Source organism: Pelmatolapia mariae, linkage group LG3_W, assembly GCF_036321145.2.
Source record: "Pelmatolapia mariae isolate MD_Pm_ZW linkage group LG3_W, Pm_UMD_F_2, whole genome shotgun sequence".
Lineage (NCBI taxonomy): Eukaryota > Metazoa > Chordata > Actinopteri > Cichliformes > Cichlidae > Pelmatolapia > Pelmatolapia mariae.
In genome coordinates, this window is record NC_086229.1 from 93,629,239 (window position 1) to 93,642,614 (window position 13,376).

Genomic DNA, 13,376 nt, shown 5'->3' on the forward strand with positions numbered 1-13,376 from the left:
GTACATAGCCGATTATTAGAGATAGGTTGATCATATTTAAGATTGAAGCATTAATTAATGGCAGGACTTCTTTGAGCAGTTTTGTAGGAATGGGGTCTAAAAGACACGTTGATGGTTTGGAGGAAGTAATTATTGAAGTTAACTCAGAAAGATCGATTGGAGAAAAAGAGTCTGACTTAACATCAATGGTACTAAGAGAAGCTGTAGATGATATTACATCTGTTGGATGATTACTGGTAATTTTTTCTCTAATGATTTAAATTTTATTTGTGAAGAAGTTCATGAAGTCATTACTAGTTAACGTTAAAGGGATGGTTGGCTCAACAGTGCTCTGACGTTTGTCAGCCTGGCTACAGTGCTGAAGAGAAACCTGGGGTTGTTCTTATTTTCTTCAATCAGTGACGAATAGTAAGATGTTCTGGCTTTGCGGAGGGCTTTCTTATAAAGCAGCAAACTATTTCTCCAGGCTAAATGATGATCCTCTAAATTTGTGACACGCCATTTCCTCTCCAGCTTACGAGTTATCTGCTTTAGGCTACTAGTGATGCGCGAATCATGAACGAATCGTTCAATACTCGAGAATCACTTTACTGACTCATGAATCATGATTCACAAGCCCAACTGACTCACTGACTCATGCCTGTTGCTGTTAGCAGCAATATATCTAGCTTATAATTAAAATTGTGGAGAAAAACACAACATCCAGTATCTTAACAAAAACATTTCTGCTCTGAACTGGAAGAAAAAACCGAGTAGAAGCTCACATCAAGACAATAGCTCCTCGGTTCACAGTAGCATCGCTCTGCTAACATGCTAACAGCACATTTGAGCTACTCACCCCCTCCTTTCCTGTGCTGAATCGTAGAGCCAGCGAGTCACTCAGGACTCGCTAACCCCCTCCCTCCTGTGCTGAATCGTAGAGCCAGCGAGTCACTCAGGACTCGCTAACCCCCTGCCTCCTGTGCTGAATCGTAGAGCCAGCGAGTCACTCAGGACTCGCTAACCCCCTCCCTCCTGTGCTGAATCGTAGAGCCAGCGAGTCACTCAGGACTCGCTAACCCCCTCCCTCCTGTGCTGAATCGTAGAGCCAGCGAGTCACTCAGGACTCGCTCACCCCCTCCCTCCTGTGCTGAATCGTAGAGCCAGCGAGTCACTCAGGACTCGCTAACCCCCTCCCTCCTGTGCTGAATCATAGAGCGAACGAATCACTCACTCACTCACCCCCTCCCTCCGGGCTCACAGCTTCTTCTTGGTTGGCAACCAATGTTAAGGCACATTACCGCCCCCTGGCTCACGGCTCAGTGGACATTTAGATGAGAAAATATATACTTGACACATTTAAGGAAAATACTAATAAAATAATGTTCCCTTTAGAAATTTTTTTGCTCTTTTTTGCTTTATAAAATTGTTGTTTTCTTTTAGAATCACTCATCTTAGCAGTAGGATTTACATGAAAAGAGAAAAGAAATTAAGTTTGAGTGAAAATGTACATTTTTTGCACTCTCTGGTCAACTGACTCAGTGAATCAAATGACTCAAAAAACCCGATTCACTTTGGTGAGTGACTCATTAAAACTCGATTCAGTAAAAAGAATCAAATTTACCATCACTATAGGCTACGTGTTTGAGAATTATACCACGGAGTCAGGTACTTCGGATTTGAGACATTAGTTTTCACAGGAGCTACAGTATCCAGAGTCATACGTAGTGAGGAGGTAAAATTATTAACGAGACAATCAACCTCTGTTGGGGTAGCGTTCAGATAGCTGCTCTGCTCTATGTTGGTACAGGGCATTGAAGATGATAACAGTGGGTGGATTATATTCTTAAACTTAGTTACAGCGCTTTCAGAAAGACATCTACTGTGATAAAGTCTACTCTCCACTGCTGTGTAATCAATTATTGTAAATGTAAATGTTATCAGGAAATGATCAGACAGCAGAGGGTTTTCAGGAAACACTGTTAAATGTTCAGTTTCTATGCCATATGTTAAAACAAGATCTAGAGTGTGATTAAAGTGGTGGGTGGGTTCTTTTACATTTTGAGAGAAGCCAATTGAGTCTAATAACAGATTAAATGCCATGTTGAGGCTGTCATTTTTAGCATCTACATGGATGTTAAAATCACCCACAATAATTATTTTATCTGAGCTGAGCACTAAATCAGATAAAAAGTCTGAGAAATCAGAGAGAAACTCTGTGTAAGGCCCAGGTGGATGATAGATGATAACAAGTAAGACTGATTTCTGAGTTTTACAGCTGGGGTGGACAAAGCTAAGCATCAGGCTTTCAAATGAATTAAAAGTCTGTCTTGGTCTTTCGTTAATTAATAGGCTGGTGTGAAAAATTGCTGCCACACCGCCCCCTCGGCCTGTGCTTCGAGGTTTCTGGTAGTTAGAATGACTCGGGGGTGTTGATTCATTTAAACTAACATAATCATCCTGCTGCAACCAGGTTTCTGTAAGGCAGAGTAAATCGATTTGTTGATCAATTATTAAGTCATGTACTAACAGAGACTTGGAGGAGAGACCTAATATTTAATAAGCCACATTTCACTGTTTTACTCTTTGGTTCAGATGTGGATACTGTTTCTTTGTGATTGTTTATGTTTAAGTTGTTTATTGCTGGTTTTTAGTTTGTTTTTTGTCTGTTTGGGAGCTGACACAGTCTCAATGGGGATGGGTTTTTGGGGGGGTAGCAGGAGGAGAGAAGCTGCAGAGAGGCGTGTAAGACTGCAACTCTGCTTCCTGGTCCCAACTCTGGATAGTCATATTTTGGGGGGGTTTAATAAATTTGTCCATATTTCTAGAAATGAGAGCTGCTCCATCCAAAGTGGGATGGATGCCGTCTCTCCTAACAAGACCAGGTTTCCTCCAGAAGGTTTGCCAATTATCTATGAAGCCCACATCGTTTCTGGGACACCACTCAGACAGACAGCAATTTAAGGAGAACATGCGGCTAAACATGTCACTCCTGGTCTGATTGGAGAGGGGATTAGAGAAAACTACAGAGTCCGACATTGTTTTAGTAAAGTTACACACCAATTCAATATTGATTTTAGTGACCTCCGATTGGCGTAACCGGGTGTCATTACTGCCGACGTGAATTATGATCTTACTGTATTTACGTTTACCCTTAGCCAGCAGTTTTAAATTTCCTTCAATGTCGCCTGCTCTGGCCCCTGGAAGACAATTGACTATGGTTGCCGGTGTCTCTAGCTTCACATGTCTGAGAACAGAATCACCAATTACCAGAGTTTGACCCCCGGCGGGTGTGTCGCCGAGTGGGGAAAAACGGTTAGACATATGAACAGGTTGGTGGTGTACCTGGGGCTTCTGTTTAGGACTATGCTTCCTCCTCACCGTCACCCAGCCGCCCTCTTTCCCCAGCTGCTTGGGGTCTGCCGGGGAACAGCTACTGGGGCCTACGCTATCTTCGGCTGCACCAGCTACAGGGGCCTGGCTAGCTACGGGTGAATGAAGGGTGCGAAGCCCAGTCTCCAATTCAGTAATCCTGGCCTCCAGAGCTGCAAATATGCTACATTTGTTACAAGTATCATTACTAGGGGTGGGTTTTAATAATCGATTCATCGATTAAAATCGATTCTGGCTTGGATAATGTGAAATCGATTCATTAAAATCCTGAATCGATTTTTTTAATATAAATTTATTTTGCCCGAAATGCCAGAATCTCAGGTGAAACCTCACAAAATTTCAACAACCACCAAACAGCTAAGACAGTAAATGAGAGCAGGAACACGGATTCTGCACAAGGACGTAAATACACAGCGCGGACCCGCGGATCAGAATCAGTGAGATGTCGCCTTTCTCACCTGACAGCACGGGCACGGTCGGGGCTGAAAGCCGACAGCTCGCTGATTCTGATCTGTCGGCGGCTCCGCGCTTTGTGTTCACGCCCTTTTTGTGCCTATTCTAAAGCTGTTAGTTTTATCTCTCTCCAAACAATAAAAATAAAACTGACCGAACCAGCAGCAAAAGAAGATCCAAACTACGCTTCACATAAACATCGTCATGAATCCACTCTGACTTTTGCTGTTTTGCTTCCACCACAATAAAATCACACTTCATGCACAGCTCTCTCTCTCTCTCTCTCTCTCTGTACTTCAAGAACAGTTTCCCGTCTAAAAATCTGTTTTCTGCATTATTCGCTTACTTGTTACGCACAAGTCTACCGTTGTTTACAGCGCTGTTGGCCGCTGTTTTTTTGTTTTTTTTCGTTTTACATACTTCCGAAAAGAAAACCTAATTTCTGCCGTTCAATACTGAACAAATTTAAACTTTTTAAAATTATGCAAAATGCAAAATGCTTAGCCGTGTCTCTAATAAAACCGCTGTAACGTCAGAGGTAACGTTCATATGTTGATTAATGGTTTTCTTTCGTTTTTGATGTGCTGCAGAATATTTTTATAAAATCCCAGGCCAGGAAAACCACCTTCATGTTTTTCTGTGTTTTATCTTCAGCTACTTTGACACAAAGGCATCTGCTGTGATGCTTACACCTTTGATAAAGTCTTGCGTGTGTCAGCTTCCTTTTTATAGATACAAAAATATGTAAATGTACTGATCTGAATTATAATATTTCTGACTGTCAAAATTTCCCAGATTCAAATCGAATTGAATTGAATCGAATCAAATTGAATCGAATCAAATTGAATCGAATTGAATCGAATCGAATTGAATCGAATCGTGGATCGAATCGATTCGGGACCTTGTGAATCGGAAACGAATCAATTCTAGAAATCAGTGACGATACCCAGCCCTAATCATTACTGCTAAAGGAGGCCGAGGAGTAGCTAAACATCTGACACAATGAGCAGGAAAGTGCAGGAGGGACAGGTGAAGTAGCCATGGTGCTAACGAGTCGGCTACGAGCTAAGCTAGCGAAACAGTACAGAGACGGTGAGTGAATACTTTGGCTATAAATTGGGTAGTGAGTACACAGAAAGTGTGCTTCTTCCGAAGCACACTTTCTGAAGATTATACTATGAAAAAAGAATGTATCTAAAAGTTTTTCTAAAAGTTTTTAATTACATTGCTAAGCAGATAAGCTACTCAGAAACACCACTGTGTTTGAGCAGGAAGTGATACTCTACCACAGAGCGAGCGAACACCAAGGCTGTGTTCAGTTCATATATTTTTAGACAGTTAACCTGTGTGTGTGAGCCACACCTTCATGTGCTGCTTTTGAAATATGTGGTCTGACTGCTCAGACTGAGTCTAACAGGAAAGTTCACACGCTGAAGAATGTTTTGTTCCTAACTTTGTCAGAGTTTGGCTCCAAAGACAAAGAAGATGGAGCTCGCAGTCTGTAGATCATCCTCAGTGTGAAAAAAGCCAAGAAAGCACAAAAGAGGTTTGTTTATGGCAGCACATCAGCGTGTGTGAAGAGTCTGAGGGAGTGTGTGAAAGAGACTAAACACTAAAACCAACAAGTATCTGAGTGAGTCAGCCAGGAGATTGTTTCATCAAGTGGATTCAATAATCCATCAAGGAAATATCAACGTAATAACCCAGAGCTGGACATCTGGTTCAAACATCACAGAGCAGAAACAAACAGTAAAGTTCCTAAAGACAAACTGTTAAAGGAGGAAACAAACCAAACTTACAGTTTCTTCACACAGAGACACCAACAACAAACTCCACTCCACACCTGGATACTAAACACAGACACAAAGGTGAGCTTGTTCCTGGAAGGAGGCGGGACTCTACCTGAAGCAGGACAGGTGCAGGGGGGGCAGATTTTCAGATTAGTTCCTGACTGTTTATTTTTGTGTTGTCGGATTTGGAGTGGATGAAACTTTTCTTGTTTCTCCTGTTTTTTTCTATCAGCAGATTCAACATTTTTTGAAATAAAACGGCTTTTTATGGGTCTTTTATAATTATCAATAAATGCATTAATAGTTTTTATTGTTTCATTTTGAAAAATCATCATTATTGTGGTACTAATTAAACAGTCTTTTCATCCAAAGTGATCCAAACTGTTTCCAAACTCTGCAGAACAGCCGCCTGTTCAGACATTTCACTGCAAGTGTTGTCGCAAATTTTGAAGCCAACATGATAACCTTATCCCACCTACTCTGTGGAGGTCCAACTTTTTTAGATCCAATTAAAATCAAGTCACTCAAAAAGATCCTCGTGAAAAGAGTAGAATTTTTGGAACAGAGTTTATTAAACAGAGTCATATGAACTGCAAAACAGTACATTACAGCAAAACAACACATAGCAAACAAGCAAAGCAAACCCTGGGGTGTAGAACCTTTAGGCAGACACAGCAGAGGCACACAAAACAACAGACAGGAAAAGAGGAGCTCGGGGCATATCTGACCCTCCTTTATATCGGATCAGTGACCCCTCCAACAGCCGCTTGGTAACTTTCCATTCCTTGTTTTTCACTCGGACAGTATTAATTAAACTAATCTAATAAGTATTTTCTCAACTCTACAATGCTCAATATTATCTAAAATTATCGATGCTAAATGTTCATCAATAGTTTTCCCCAATCAGTTGTCATTTTACCCTTTGTGCTTCTATAATCTCCATAGGCTCCAAGAGCCTGGTTCCGGCCAGCCTTCCCTTACTAGCAGTTTCATCGTTGTCTTGCTTTCTTCATGAGTGATGAGTCTCTGAACTAGCAGGCCTGCTGAATGGGAAGCGCAGACCCAACAGCAACCTTCATGTGACAAATAAAGGTTTTCTGATTAGACACAGAGGTTTCATTCTGACATAAGTAGGAGATGAGAGGTGGAAAAATCATGTTTGCTTGGATCTTTTTTTTTTCTGTTACAGTAACATCTCATCTGTTGTTCATCTATTGGTTTCCTTCACTTTCCTATGAAAAAGGAAGAAGTCAATAAGTCCGAAAAATTTAATTTCACATTCACTAAACTGAGACAAAAAAATGGTTTGGTACAAAGTAAAAAGTTTGGTACGAAATCTCAATAATAACAAATGTTGTTGTTTTAAATTCTTCCTTTTAATCTTTTAAACACTTTAAAACACAGACACTGAAAAACATCTGTAACATTTCTGGTTTGACTCAATTAACATTTATTTTCTATTAATTATTATTATTGGTAAGCATTATCATTTAAACAAACGCAAATACAACAAATACAAGACAAAACAAAGACAAAGCTCTGTTTGTGTTGATAAGATAAGATAAGATAAGATAAGATAAGATAAGATAAGATAGCTTTATTAGTCCCACGAATGGGAAATTTCATAAGGCGCCATCTTACCCTTCCGACCATACATACATTACACAAAAACATCACATAGGGAAGACAGGTCAGAAAGGTATAACAATGGAAAATGCACAACATAAGGAAAGATAAGGAGAAAAAAAAAACTCCCCCCAGACTGAGCTCCAACAGGAAGATCAGTTTGAGAACAGAAAAAAACACCTCTGCACATAGCAGAACTCTAAATACACCATAGAAACACATGACAAGTAACAGGGTAAAGGGTGAGAGACAGCCAGTGTAGACAGTGCATCCGGGCCTGCAGCATACGCGCTGGTCTCCTTGATCCACCGTCAGCATCGGGGGGGAATAAGCGTCAAAGGCGTTTGGAGGGGGAGGGGGGATGAGTGTGTATCTGCATGTGTATATATATGTCTGTGTGCGTGTGTGTATATGTGTCCAGAGTTCAGCTGAGACAGTGTCCTTCGCCCTGCCAGGCTAAGTAAACAGTCTTCCAGCCAACCCGGGTGGCCTTGCATAGAATGGGAAGAACAGTCTAGCACAATCCATTATCAAGGTGTTATTGTTCAGCTCCAGCCTTGAGACCACAGCTGGCGCCAAAGGGATAGCTGCATGTGTTAACTTTAAAAATATGTCGTCTGACTGCTCAGACTGAGTCTAAGTCAAAGTAAAGTTCACATGCTGACGTGTGAAGACATGAAGCTTTGTTGTAGCTGCAGGTGTGAACACACTGATCCCAGATCAGCTCTCACACACTGTTTGCTTTATAACTGAATAACTGTTTTGATGCTGCTCCAATCAGTGAGCAGCATCAACACCTGAGCTTCATTCAGACTCTGTTATTGAAGATGTTATTATTACACAGTTCATCTGCTGCTCACATGAATCCTGTGATGAAAGATTTATTTCACTGAATGTTTCTTCAAAGCTCATTTCAACCTGTTGAAGTCATGAATGAAAGTGCAGACTGAGAGTGGATCACATGATGTTTAAGGTGTGTCATGTGACATGTTCAGTATTGTAAGCCCTATGACTCATTTCATCACCACCTGCATAAAAAATCCTTAATCTTTCCTGCAGCGACACAAACTGAGAATCCAGACTGTGCACAAAAAAAGGTCAGAGGCGTGTGCTGATTCAAAGCAACATGCTGCTGCTGTATGTCCACTGGGTTCATCTAGGAGGCTGGGCTGCAGTTAGTGAGTTACACTGATGGCTGAACACAGATGATGACCAGGGATATGCACAATGTCCACAAAACTCCTTCTGAAGGACTTTGCTGTTTCATAGATTTGTTCAGCACAGCAGCGAGGAAAAGATTCTCTAATTCAGACAAATCCCTCTGTCACTGGCTCTGATCTTTGCTGATCATCATCATCTACTCTGTCCTCCCTTTTTCCTTTTTTACATCCTGTTCTCTCCTTTCCTCTCTCTGTCTATCTCACCTCCTCTTTCAGTCAGGCTTCCTTCCATCAGTCCCTTGTCTCCTCCTCCCCTGTCCTTCTCTCCTTCCTCAGGCTTCCTCAATGAGATGAGATTATTTTTCATGTTTATTGTGAACATAAAATATCAGATTTATGTGTGTTTAGTAAATTATTTTACTTCACTGACACTTTTTCCATCTCACATTTTTACTACAATTTAAATAAAGTTTAAAAAATAACTTTTCCTATTTTATTTTGAAAATCACAGCCAGTGCTGTAATGTTATTAAATGAATGTTAAATACTTGCTTTATTGTTGGTTTAGTAAAGTTCATTATCTGTATTTCTATAAAAACACTTTTTTTCCGAAATCTTTTAAAATGTGTAAAAATTGAATTAAGGCAGGGGAAACTTCTCCACGTCAGGCTGTGAGGACGCCGTCCACACCGTCGCTGGGCGGAGGCTGGTCTGGTGGTTCTCCATGGAAACCGAGGCGTTCGTCAGAGAGATGAAGCTACAGCCTTTAACACAACAAGTAAGAGTATAAAGCAGAAAATAACTGCTTGACTTTATTAATTCAATTCAATTTTATTTATATAGCGCCAAATCACAACAAAAGTCGCCTCAAGGCGCTTCATAGGTACAGAGAAAAAACGAACAATCATATGACCCCCTATGAGCAAGCACTTTGGCGACAGTGGGAAGGGAAAACTCCCTTTTAACAGGAAGAAACCTCCGGCAGAACCAGGCTCAGGGAGGGGCGGGGCCATCTGCTGTGATTGGTTGGGGTGAGAGAAGGAAGACAGGATAAAGACATGCTGTGGAAGAGAGACAGAGATTAATAACAGATATGATTCAATGCAGAGAGGTCTATTAACACATACTGAGTGAGAAAGGTGATTGGAAAGGAAAAACTCAATGCATCATGGGAATCCCCGGCAGCCTACGTCTATTGCAGCATAACTAAGGGAGGATTCAGGGTCACCTGGTCCAGCCCTAACTATATGATTTAGCAAAAAGGAAAGTTTGAAGCCTAATCTTGAAAGTAGAGATAGTGTCTGTCTCCTGAACCCAAACTGGAAGCTGGTTCCACAGAAGAGGGGCCTGAAAACTGAAGGCTCTGCCTCCCATTCTACTTTTAAATACTCTAGGAACAACAAGTAAGCCTGCAGTGCGAGAGCAAAGTGCTCTAATAGGGTGATATGGTACTACAAGGTCATTAAGATAAGATGGGGCCTGATTATTTAAGACCTTGTATGTGAGGAGCAGGATTTTGAATTCAATTCTGGATTTAACAGGAAGCCAATGAAGGGAAGCCAAAACAGGAGAAATATGCTCTCTCTTTCTAGTCCCTGTCAGGACTCTTGCTGCAGCATTTTGGATTAACTGAAGACTTTTCAGCGAGTTGTAGGACATACTGATAATAATGAATTACAGTAGTCCAGCCTGGAAGTAGTAAATGCATGAACTAGTTTTTCAGCGTCACTAAGAGACAGGATATTTCTAATTTTAGAGATGTTACGCAAATGGAAGAAAGCAGTCTTACATATTTGTTTAATATGTGCATTGAAGGACATGTCCTGGTCAAAAATGACTCCAAGGTTCCTCACAGCATTACTGGAGGCCAAGGTAATGCCATCCAGAGTAAGAATCTGCTTAGATACCATATTTCTAAGATTTTCAGGGCCGAGTACAATAACCTCAGTGTGATCTGAATTAAGAAGCAGAAAGTTAGCGGCCATCCAGTGTGATGGCATCAGCCACACAGGGGTAAATCAGTCCATTTTTTACTTTATTAGTTTGCTTTGCAGTTTTCTTCATTAAGTTAATTCATTAATCATTTTGTTAAACCTAACACTGGTATTATGAGGCGCGCACATAGTAACATTGTGTGGTTTGTGTGGTATCACTGGGTGGGCCCCATGTAGTAAAACAGTCACAAAATCAATTTATCAGATGGCCAATACGGGTTCTGTGACAGAAAGACACCAAATATATTAAAGCTGACCGCAAACAAAAACTAGTTTGTAAATAAAACCATTTCAAAAATCACGAGGGTACACAAAACAACATTTTTCACATTTATTTTGTCCAACAACTGTGATTTTACGTAACTGTAATCCAAAGTGCGTAAACTTTTAAAAAACTAGAAATGTCAAACTACATCAAAATTCCTTAGATATTTGGAACTGTAGCAACATGGGGAAAAAGTCAGATGGAAAACTCTAAAGCTTATCTTGAATCAGCAGGGTTTCTTTTTTTGTTTTTTTACAGAGCCGTAAGTCTATTTTGTACCCTTGCAGCCCTCGGTCCTCCTCTGTCTTTAGCTCCAGTGAACCACTTGGACAGAGCCTTCTCTGCTTCTTGCAAGTTGACTTTTGATGTTAAATAATTCTTCTTCAGTGCCTCTGCAAATGAAGAAGAAAAATGGGCAAGCCAAAGTAAAGTTAATCTTAGCTTACTTCATTTGGTGATGATTTGCAAAGAACAATGTTTATTTCACTTTATTGCCTAATAAAATATATACAAATTGCATGATAACCAATCTCAGTTACACTTTCAAACACTTTATTAAAACAGTTTAGTTTTCTAAAGTTCAAATGTCTCAAGTGAAACTAACATACCATACACAACATTAAAAAGACGCAAATCTCTGAACTTTTTTTTTCCCATGTCGGCCAAGCATGTTGTACTCCACAGCCAGCTCAGGTGATATGAGGAATTTCATCATCCTTCTTGTGGCATCGTCTACACTTGTTCCCCCTGTATCTGCTAACATGGCAACCTGATGGGAACATACAAAAAGGACAGATTAGATACTGGCATCTGGTTAGGAATGACTCTCTGGTAGGGTGTTTTGGGAACGTCCCACCAGGAAGAGACCCAGAACACCCAGGACATGCTGGAGGGACTATGTTTTTCGGCTGGCCTGGGAATGCCTTGGGATTTCCCCGGAGGAGCTGGGCCAACTGCCTAGAGAGAGCAAAGTCTGGGCCTCTCTACTGTTGCGAAATCAGTTTTACCCCGGTTCTTTTTATTCCTCGGGCATCCAGAGACGGCACCGGAACTCAGTAGTCATTTCACAAAAACCTTTATTCATCTTTATTCATCTTCATTTAAGCATACATCTTCTAGAAGGGGAGATGTTCAAGGCCAGCGTCCCTCTGCAGATCTTCCCCCTCTTTGTTAGTTACAGCCAGCTTTATAGAAGTGACCCCATCATAAAACCCCCATGGTGTGCTGCAAACTCTGTGTGTCTGTGTGTGTATGCACGAGCACGTGAGTGCCTGTGTGTGCGCGTACCCGTGTGTCTATGTGAGTGCACGTGAGTGACTGTGTGCGCGTACCTGTGTGTGTACGTGAGTGAGTGTGCATGTAGGTGTGGGTGTGTCGTAACAGTCAAAGCACTGTTTGTGTGTGTCTCTGTATACGTGACTTCCTGGGGGTCGTAAAAGTAATCTCCTCACCCAAGCTAAACCAAATTCCTCTACACAACATAGAAAACAGAGTTAACATATCACAAACACTGAGACCCCCACTCTGCATCCACTGGGCCATTGGCCTCTTGTTGTCTTACATTTACAGATCAGGTGGAGAGTCTCCTGCAAACCTACTTCCAAGTTATGGCAATTATGAACTTTTATTAAAGGTACAAGCATCAGGAATCCCCCAAGTGTAGCTTCCTGTCTCCTTTTATGACAGCAGACCCCCAGTGTCCATAAATTCTTTTCTCTCTAAACAATTACACACACTCTCAGGCTACAGCTAAGCCAAACTAAAACACAGACCAATCCTTCCTTATTCCTGTGATCTAAACAAATTTAACACATCATATTATAATAATTATTTTCTTGTACTCACACTACTTAGTACCGGATTGGGTCGCGGGGGGCAGCAGCCTAAGCTTAAGATAATGGACCAGGAATGGAGGATAAATGGACGCTTTACATATTACTTAATGTTTACTGTGTGGTGATAAAAAAAAATATGTTAGTAAACACAAGCTAAACTAAAAAAATTAAATGCAGTTCCTTAACCCTTTATCCCCAATAATGTTACGCAGGATAACCGGAATTATATATTGTTTTAGCTGTAAAAGTGTCACAAAATCAGCTGTGAGTCTGTGTGCTTTTGTCCCTTTTTTCAGTGTTACTACTACTTTACACATCTGGTAGTTTTTTTCCTCTACTGTATACTATATGAGTGTAATCAAGGATTAATAACAGAAAAAAAAAGAAATTGAAATTTTGCCGTTTTTACTGAAAAAGGCAATCAAAATGTACATAAATAAAATATTTAAATTAGTCAATTCCAATTAATAACTCTAAAACATTGAACAAAATCAAGTATTTGACCCTGTGGTTTATTTTCGGACATCTCTTTTCTTCTAAAAGCCCAGGCGTGTTGGGCCCCTGGTAGAGCTCAGGTTTGACGAGGAAGATTTCTCGTTACATCTGTCATAAAAGTAACAACATCTCAGAAAAGAAACATGATAGCAACAGAAAAATATGATAGCAGTGTGATGTGATGGTCCCTGGCCAGATTTTTACACATATTATAAGCCCTGTGACACAAAAACCACTGAACTCGGACACGCACAGACTGTTTTCCTTTGTGGTAATGAAGGAAAATGCTGGTCTGGTATGTAAAAGGGAATTTATTCTTCCAGGACCTGAAGCTCCGTTAAGCAGCCCTCCAACAGCCAAACCTATCTGTTCTCTGATTGTCAATCA